We start from the raw sequence: 9,191 nt of genomic DNA, 5'->3' as shown, positions 1-9,191 counted from the left end.
TTCTGCATTAAGGAAACTCAGCATCAACAGTAATCAGAAAATGCTCAGATCTCATAGGTGGGTCTGGTGTAAATTGCATCCTCATTATCTGCCAATGTTCCAGAAAAACAAGTCTTCCCTAGCCCATGTGGACCCTCATAGTGGTGGGTTAAAAGTACCCAAGTACATTAATCAGCCATATTAATGAAGTTGCACAGTTGTTCCAGATATTTGAAGATGTCTATTAAATGAAACATGTTAAAACATACAGAGAGAGAGAGAGAAATTATTCATTTGTTTGTAACATAAAGCATCTCTAATATATTGTTTAAGTTACTTACCAGCCACAGTTTATTGATGAACTGGTGCAATGCTCTGCAGTTGATGAAAATTGACATATGCGATTTTTAAAATTTAAAGAGTGTAAAAGTTATATTGTTCAAAATCTATATTGCTCATGTCCTTGTGCTATTTTGAATAATTCAAAGTCCATTAATAAATTGAGCAAGATTTATGTATATTAATCGACCTAACATGTATTCGCTCATGATTCGAAGTGACGAATAGGGCATGTAAAAGTGAGCAATGCTCATAATATATGGCTAATTCTGCTTATGAGCAAGAGTTTACTGAGGAACGGTGGGATGCTCTGTGGTTGACGACAATTGACATGCAATTCTTAAAATTTAAGTAGGTACCTGGGGTTAAAATAGCGTGCTGATTGTAGATTCTACCAAAGCTGTTCCAGACAATATCTCCATGTCAATGAAGCAAAGAGAGCAAACGCAAGCACAAGAAGACAAACAACACGCGACAAAGGGGAGAGCCCGGGCCAAATAAACATTATCCCGTGCACCCTCCCCACAAACATGAAATTCATTATCTTTTATTAATGATTGGTGACCTGCCATGCAAGCGCACCTGTCATGGCAAAGGCCAAGATGACAAACGATAAAACAGGACTTGCCCTCTCAAAATAGGGCCTCCGTCCAATATGTCTCTTTACATCATCTATTAAAAATTTCCTTCATATCAATTTCAAGTATAATAGGCTGCAAATCAGTTTCCCAATCTGAGTATTTTTTTCACAAAGGAGTGGCAACCCACAATCAATCCGACATGGATTAAGATGTACAGCTTGTCTATGCAGCTCCGAGCTCCCGAAATTCCAATCGATTGTCCGTCCTGGAAATTGTTTAATCAGAAGCAAATATCGATAACAAAAATCCCCCAGCAAACAGTAAACACCAAAAAAATTCGAAGAAACAAAGTCGATGAAAAGTGCTAAAGAGAGAACCAATAAATTAAGGCTAATATATGAGACCTGCATGGTGACGAATGCAGCATCCTTTAGCTCATAGAATAGAAAAACAGGAGACTATATATTCAATAGGGCTGGGAGGAAAATTGAGTATTTATAGGAGGGTTAAGGAAGGAGACGGATCCTAATAGACATCTAAGCGTTGTACGCAGGCGGAGCGACAAAGGCGGTTGAGCGGGCCAACATTGTTGCTAATTAGGAATAATATTTTTTACTGCAATAATTAATAATTATACAGTAAGTATTTAATAAAAATAAATTTTGTAAATATTTTCCCTTTTTCACCTTCACAATTACCATAGTTTCAAGTTACTCTTTCAAATTTAAGAAATTTGTGAAATTATTTCAAAAATCAAGTTATCACAATTAAATTTAAAACACAACAAAAAGGAAAATAAAAATTTTCTTTTCTCTTTCACTTTCATAATTTCCATTGTTTCAAAATACACTTTCAAAATTAATTGTTTCAAAAAATCAGCTGATCATAGGGATGTCAATAGGTCGAGCCGAGTAGGCGCACGAGCCAAAATTCTAGGCTCGGACTTGGCTCGGTTAAAATGTCCGAACTTTTTTCAGGGCCCGAGCCAAAAAAATTAGGTTCGACTTGAGCTTTCGTCTGGGTTTTTCCGAGCTGAGCCGGGCAGACTCGATTTTTTTTTTAATTAAATAGGCAGCAACCTACTGCCTATTTTTGGTAGCAAGTAGCGTGTTGCTGCCTTTAATTTTTTTTGGTTAATATATGCTCGGTTCTCCCGAGCCGACGAGCTACATGGGCCGACTTGGACTTTGCCTGACACATAAAAATGGGGCTCGGTTCTCCCAAGCCTCAAGCTGAGCAAACTTGAGCTTTTTCCGAGTCGAGCCACGAGCAACCCCAACCGACGAGCCCGATTGTCATCCATAGGTGATCACATTGTAAAATTGTGACTCATTAATTAATTAAATAGGATAAGATCACAATAACATATAATTTATTATCACAACCACGTATTAATCACAAATCACACAAATTCACAATCACAAAGATATAAATTGTGAGTCAAAATTACAAATTTAATCCTACATCACACATTTATATAGGTCACAACTTATTTATCGATCACAAATTACAAAATTAACTTCTCATAATTACCCAATGAGCAACTCACAAATTACTTTTCATCTCCCGTACCTCATTCCGTCCCACTCCACCATCATTGGCACCACACAAATCATCGTCGAATCCTCAAATACGCAACCCATCACCACCACTTTCACCTATAATTTACACCCACCACCTTCTCATTCACCTCAAATCCACCCCCAACAAATCTTGACCAATCAAATTGACTATCTAGACACACACAAATACAATAAGTAATGAATATACATCCACTGTCAATTTGGGAGAGAAAAGGGATCCAGAGTAGTCAATTGATTTCTAGAAATAACCGAGGAATTTATGAAATTCTAGTGCGATCCCTAGGGTGGAGTTGGTGATCAATAGTGTTGGATTTACTTAATCATGAACAGCGGAAGATAAAAATACATTTCAATTTCCATCAAGGATCTATTTTCTTTAGATAAAATTATAATAAAAATTATACATTTGTTGAATTTTGCAAACTCCTCTACTTTTTTATTCTAGCAATCTTGATTTACAATCTATAACTATCCAATTGTCTAACCTCCAATAAAAATCCACATAATGAACAACATTGAGAAAGAACCAGGGTTTTACTTTTATTATACTAGCAAGAATAATGAAAATTTGTACAGTATTCAAACCCTAGCAGCTTATTTATATAAGTCCAAACGGGCTTGACCCGTCTCTTTGACTCAGTCCAATATTTAATTAAACCAATTAATTAAATTTGGTCCAAAATTAATTAATCTAATTAATTTATTGCATATTAATAAGCAATCTGATTAATTGATTATCCAACACTTGTGAAGTAATTAATTGGTAAATAACATTTTTCTAGTTCTCCTTTTGTGTGTGACCAATTGGGTTGCTAATCACAATACTTAATGATGCAAATTATTATTTTGATCTACTTAAAATAGACAAATGGAAACACAAAATTTAATTTATCACTAATTCATATTCGTCGTCCCAGATTGATATCTAGCAATGTGTTATGGCAATACACATGACGGAAAATGTCACGTGGTATGACAAAATCAAACTTGTTCATCTACCGTGAAACTAAAATTAATTTGTCAACATGTTTCGATCAATTATGAGATATGGAAGTGTGTCAATTTCGATTATTGATCATATCTTTCACCCTACTATTACGTCAATGTAAGTTGAAAACTCATTTTCGATTTATGAGTACATTTTGGCTAAGAATTTCATTATTAACTTAATTGAATGAAATGTAAATTATAATTTCTTACCATTTAAGAGTAACGAATCCTCTATTGATCATTTACAACTTTTATATGACTTTTGACATACCCAAATGATACTGTATTAGCGGTCCTTGACAGAACAACATCTAATATCACCAAAGTATGATTGTCATCATATAAGGCACTATAATGACCTCAAGTCAAATGACCAAATCAGTATCGAATGTTAGAGATTAACTACTGACACTCCGATAGTTATTCATGTGGAATCTCTCAGAGGGTCTCCAATATTTTGTTCTATAAAAACATCTCATGTTCATTTAAGTATCACCACACTTTAGCTTGTGAGATCAGACACTTTACAAATAAGTAAGAAATACCACACATAATGGTTTATCCGTAATAACGATATTCATATCTCGTTATTAATTACGACCACGGATGATTTAAGATTCAATCATATGTAATTTGTATCTCACAATCATAATTATTTATGATTAACAAGTTACCAAGATTTAAATCTACATACTCTATTATTTAATTTAATTGATTATTAATTAAACAATAGATATGACATAAAATTGCATCAATTATATATCAAAAGTGTTATGTCCAAAGTTGATTAGAGCATAACACCTACAAACTCCCATTTGCACTAGATCCAATCACTTATGTATTTAATATCTTAAGAGTTTAGATGACGATCATGTTTATACTGCGATAACTCTTTATCAGTGGGTCTATGATATTATTATTTGTGGGAGTTTTTTCCTTTCTTTATGTCATTTGTTTGTATTATCTCTTTGATGAGATGATACCATCTTAACATATGTTTTGATCATTGATGAGATCTTAATTACTTCGCTTGCCCGATGGCTATATTGTTATCACAATATAATGTTATCAACAATGTTACTCCAGGTTCATTAATGAACTTCTTGGTCCACACTGCAACTCTTCGCTACTTCTGAATCAATGGTGTATTAGGTTTTTGCTATTGAATCAACAGTTGATTTTTATTTGGAACCTTTCCAGCACATCGCTTAAGAGTAAACCAATATCCTGATTAAGATTTGCTATCATTCTAGTATGATTAAAAGTTAGCATCAGTGTATCCATGAACTCTTAGTTCATTTTCTCTATAATCTCTGTAAATTGGGGTGAGTTAAGCAATATTTTGAATTTATTTCTATAGATTAAGTTGTTTCTTCCGTATCTTTCATGAAAAAATCCTTTAACAATCACAATTTCAACGATTGAAGCGTAGGGATATCGTTTCCTATTAATAATGTCTCATACATATATTATTAGGAATGCAATAATGCTCCCACTATCTTCTTATAAACATACATTTCATTTTCATTTTTAATAAAATCAAACATTTTAATTGTCTCATCAAAATGAAGATTCCAGCTCCTAGAGGCTTGCTTTAACCCATAAATGGATCGATCAAGTTTATATACCTTGTTGGCTTCTTTGGATTCAAAACCTTCGGATTGTGTCATGTACACTTCCTCTTGTAAGTTTCCATTAAGAAAAGTAGTTTTGACATCCATTTGTCATATCTCATAATCATGGTACACAGCAATTGCAAGCAAAATCCGAATGAATTTTAGCATAGCTACAGTCGAAAATGTTTCATCAAAGTCATCATCTTGTCTTTATTTGTAACATTTTACTACTAGCCTTGCTTTGTATGTATGTGTATTCCATCCATGTCAACCTTTTTCTTGTAAACTCATTTACAACTTATGCTTTTTATCCCATCGGGAGGATCATCAAGGTCCAAACCTTGTTTTCATACATTAAGTTCTTTCGGATTCCATGGCCTTCTACTGTCTCTTTGAGTCAACATTTGACTTTATTTTTGCGTAATTAATAGATTCATCATCTCGATTAATAATACTTGATTAGTAATGGTAGATTCGTACTTTCTTGAAGGTCGAATAATCCTACTAAATTTAAATAGAGCTGACATGTCCTTAGAAGTCTCTACTTCCTGACCAAGAGTATATCCCTTATCAGGAGTTGGATCAAACTCAGATTCATTTACTTGGTCAACTATATCTGTGAATTCTTGAACTCCTTCAAGTTCTATTTTGCTTCCACTGTCCTCTCTTAGAATGAACTCTTTCTCTAGAAATATGGAATGTCTTGAAATGAACACAATCTTCTCAACGGGATTATAGAATTTATATCCACATATCTATTTTGGATACCTTAAAAATATGTATTTATCAAATATAATCTCAAACTTATTCAATTCAATGCGCTTCGCATAAACATCACAACCTCAAACTTTTACATGAAATGATCTGGGTCTTTTTCCCTTCCATAACTCATATGGAGTTTTGTCAATTGATTTAGATGGAACATGATTTAGTGTGCAGCACCCAGTAATTAGTGCATGACCCCAAAATAATAGTTTACAATTCCTCGTTTCAGATACATCATTATGTTGTAGTGTGTGTGGAAGAGTCCACTGCAAGTGAATTTCATTCTCTTTTAGATAATCTAAAATTTCATTTACCTCAATTTGATCTTAACGTGAGAATACATTTTTCTATTTGTTTCTGTACTTCTAACTTGAATCCCTTCAACTTTTCAAGAGCTTCATACTTGAATTTTATCAAGTATACATGAATATTTTAAAAATGATCGTAAGTAAATGGATGAAATAAGAGAAATTCATTTAGTATTAATTGACATAGGTCCAAATACATCACTATATATTAGACCAGTAATTATGCAAACCTTTCTTATTTTCAAGTAAAGAGATATTTGGTCATTATGTCTAACAGACATGATTCGCACTTGTCAAATTATTCAAAATCAGTTGACCCCAAATATATATCTCAATAAAATTTTGGAATTGCATTTTCATTTATGTGACCAAGTCTGCAATACTAGATTTAGGTATTATTCATATTATCACTTTTATCCTTCTAAATTTCTATACATATTATATAATACTTAGAGCTTGTTCTCTTTACCGTTTTTGGGCGTTTTCTATTTTCGATTTTTCAAAACGGTGAAAACGTGTTCTCTTTCCCATTTTCGAAAATGAATTTTCGAAAACGAAAAAAAAATTGTGAAGAAAACACGAAACAACTTTTTTGTCGTTTTGGGCGTTTTCAGTGTAAAACTTGAAAAATTTGAAAACGCGGGAAACACCTTTTTTTTATTTATTTATTATTATTATTATTTTTTTTTTTTGAGGAGGTGGTGTGGTGATTCTCAAAATTTCAAAAAAAAAATTCATTTTGTTTTTGTTTTGAGAAACTAACAAGAAGAACGTATTTTCAACAATTTCAAAACAAATACTCAAAACACAAAACTCAAAATGAATTCAAAACACAAAACTGAAAAACAAAAAGAACACCCCCTTAGTATTTAGAATATAAATGTCATTTTGTAATTTACCATAACCATTAAAATCCTTTATCAAGATAAAAGGGAATAACAGTTGTCCTTAACATTAAAATAGTTCATGTTCGAATATGAAATTCATTTAATGTTACAGTAATGGTGGGAATGAAAGAACATTTCTCTAATTCCAAAACTAAGCTTAAAGGCAATGGCAAGAAGTATGCTTCTACAAGCAATGCTGCTACCTTAGCTCATCTTCAATGTGCAGGTCAATTTCTTCCTTTTGCAGTGATCTACTTCTATCTGGTTTCTCCATATTTGTATAAATATGATATCCAGATATGGTATCAAATACCTAATAAGCTAATGAAGTATATATAAGCTTTGCAATCTTTCTTCCAATGACCTTTCATTCTGTAATGATAACAAGGGTCATTAGATTTGGTATTGTCCTTCTTTGCTTTGATCGTCTTAGCTATCTTGGATGTTTTCCTTAAACATTCTTTAGACTTTCTTTTAGTACCCTTAGAGGAATCAATGGTTTCCCCACTACTAACTTTGATATTTAGCTTAATAGTCTTAAACATGTGTTCATTCGAGCTTACTCATATCATAATTCATAATTAATATGAATAAATCTTTGATAGAGATTGTAGAACTAAGTCAATACTTAGTTCATGATTCATGACTGAATCTAATTGAGACAACTTCTCAATGCGAGGAAATCTCCCCAATGGTCACTGAATTTTGTAGAAAATCCCCTAAAAGGTCACCAAATTTCAATACGTCCCTAAATGATCACTGAACTTTATCGAAGACCCCCAAGAGGTCACCGAACTTCAAAACCTCCTTAAATGGTCACTGAACTTTGTCGAAGTTCCCCTGAAAGGTCACTTAACGGTGCAAATTGGGACCCCATACATAACTAGTTTAGTGGCCTCCTAGGGACTTTTTGCAAAGTTCAGTGACCATTCAGGGATGTTTTGAAGTTCGGTGACCTCTTGGGGGGACTTCAAAAAGGTTCAGTGACCATTTAGGGACGTATTGAAGTTCGGTGACCCCCTAGGGGATTTTCTGCAAAGTTCAGTGACCATTGGGGGATTTCCTCTCTCAATGCCAATCATCTTTGGTACATGATTGTTGACTGAAGATCCCTCTATCATTTTGCAACGGTATGTTTGCTCGAAAGTCTCATATCGTTCCACACATGATCATTATCATATAACTCTTTGAAATGAAAAATCATTTGTTTGCATCATACTCTCATGTTGTTTTTATTACTTAGGTAACATAATTGTGAGCATCATACTAATCTTACCAGTCAGAAGGAGGATACTTACTCTGATGGTTGTCGTCACATTATCTTCCCGGCTCAGTCGCCTAAAGCACCTCACCCATCCGAGTTCATGAGAAAGCGATTGTCATTAATGAGACCACCAATCCCAATTGGCATCCCAGTACAAACAGAGAGCATCCAAGGCTTCCCTATATTCGACCATGTTACATAATGGTTTCACTATCAGGCAGGACCCCAGACATAAGAGTGCACTAAATCAAAAAGAGAACCAGAAACAAACATCATACTAGAGGAATAAGTAGGGCCAACTTTCCAGTTTAGAGGCCATACATGGAGACAACTCCGACACAAGGACACTATTTATGATTCCACTACGAACTAAAGTACTCAAATGATCATGTGATAGATGATCAAGCTGACGATGTTATAGATTATCCAAAGAAGAAGAGGAAGACATACCCAAGCAAGCAAATCCAGTAGCAGAAGAAGGAAGATGAAGACGGTCCATGTAATTGAGCTCCCCACGCTTACAACCATGACGAATTAGGGAGCTAGAATGACGATCCTGCACGGAGCAAGAAGAAGCATAAAGTGAGATAATGCAATCATGATCGATAAGTTGGCTCAGAAAAAGAAATTCATAGACAACTTAGGAATATGTAAAAGAGAGAGAGAACAAAACATTAGCTAGTGGTGGTAATGGCTCCGTGGTGAGACACAGAGAGTAGAGATCCATATGTAGTAAATATAAGAAGGGACTTTTGTAAGGGTAAACATGAGGCATGAATAGAGGCATCAGAGTCAAGGATCTAAGAGGGCCTAAAAAGACCTGTGCAGTCAGTCGAGGTAGATAGTGCAATGGTGGCATGTCTAGTCTATGGAGTGGAG

The 9,191-nt window shown here is 34.1% G+C and overlaps 1 long non-coding RNA gene across 2 annotated transcripts; it reads right to left on the bottom strand.

Moving 5' to 3' along the window:
- Positions 1–845: 845 nt before the first annotated feature.
- Positions 846–8,865, bottom strand: LOC111365853. Of its 2 annotated transcripts, XR_002697511.1 has the most exons (3): positions 8,763–8,865; positions 8,347–8,491; positions 846–1,164 (listed from the first exon to the last, which is right to left on the bottom strand). It is a non-coding gene; the product is annotated as an uncharacterized LOC111365853 (long non-coding RNA). The 2 variants fall into 2 exon arrangements; XR_002697510.1 differs by lacking the exons at positions 8,347–8,491; positions 8,763–8,865 and adding an exon at positions 1,304–1,397.
- Between the last annotated feature and the right edge of the window lie 326 nt (positions 8,866–9,191).

This window comes from Olea europaea, chromosome 17, assembly GCF_002742605.1.
Source record: "Olea europaea var. sylvestris chromosome 17, O_europaea_v1, whole genome shotgun sequence".
In the NCBI taxonomy this organism is placed as follows: domain Eukaryota; kingdom Viridiplantae; phylum Streptophyta; class Magnoliopsida; order Lamiales; family Oleaceae; genus Olea; species Olea europaea.
The sequence above is the reverse complement of the archived record's forward strand: the minus strand, read 5'-3'. Positions and strand labels throughout refer to the sequence as shown.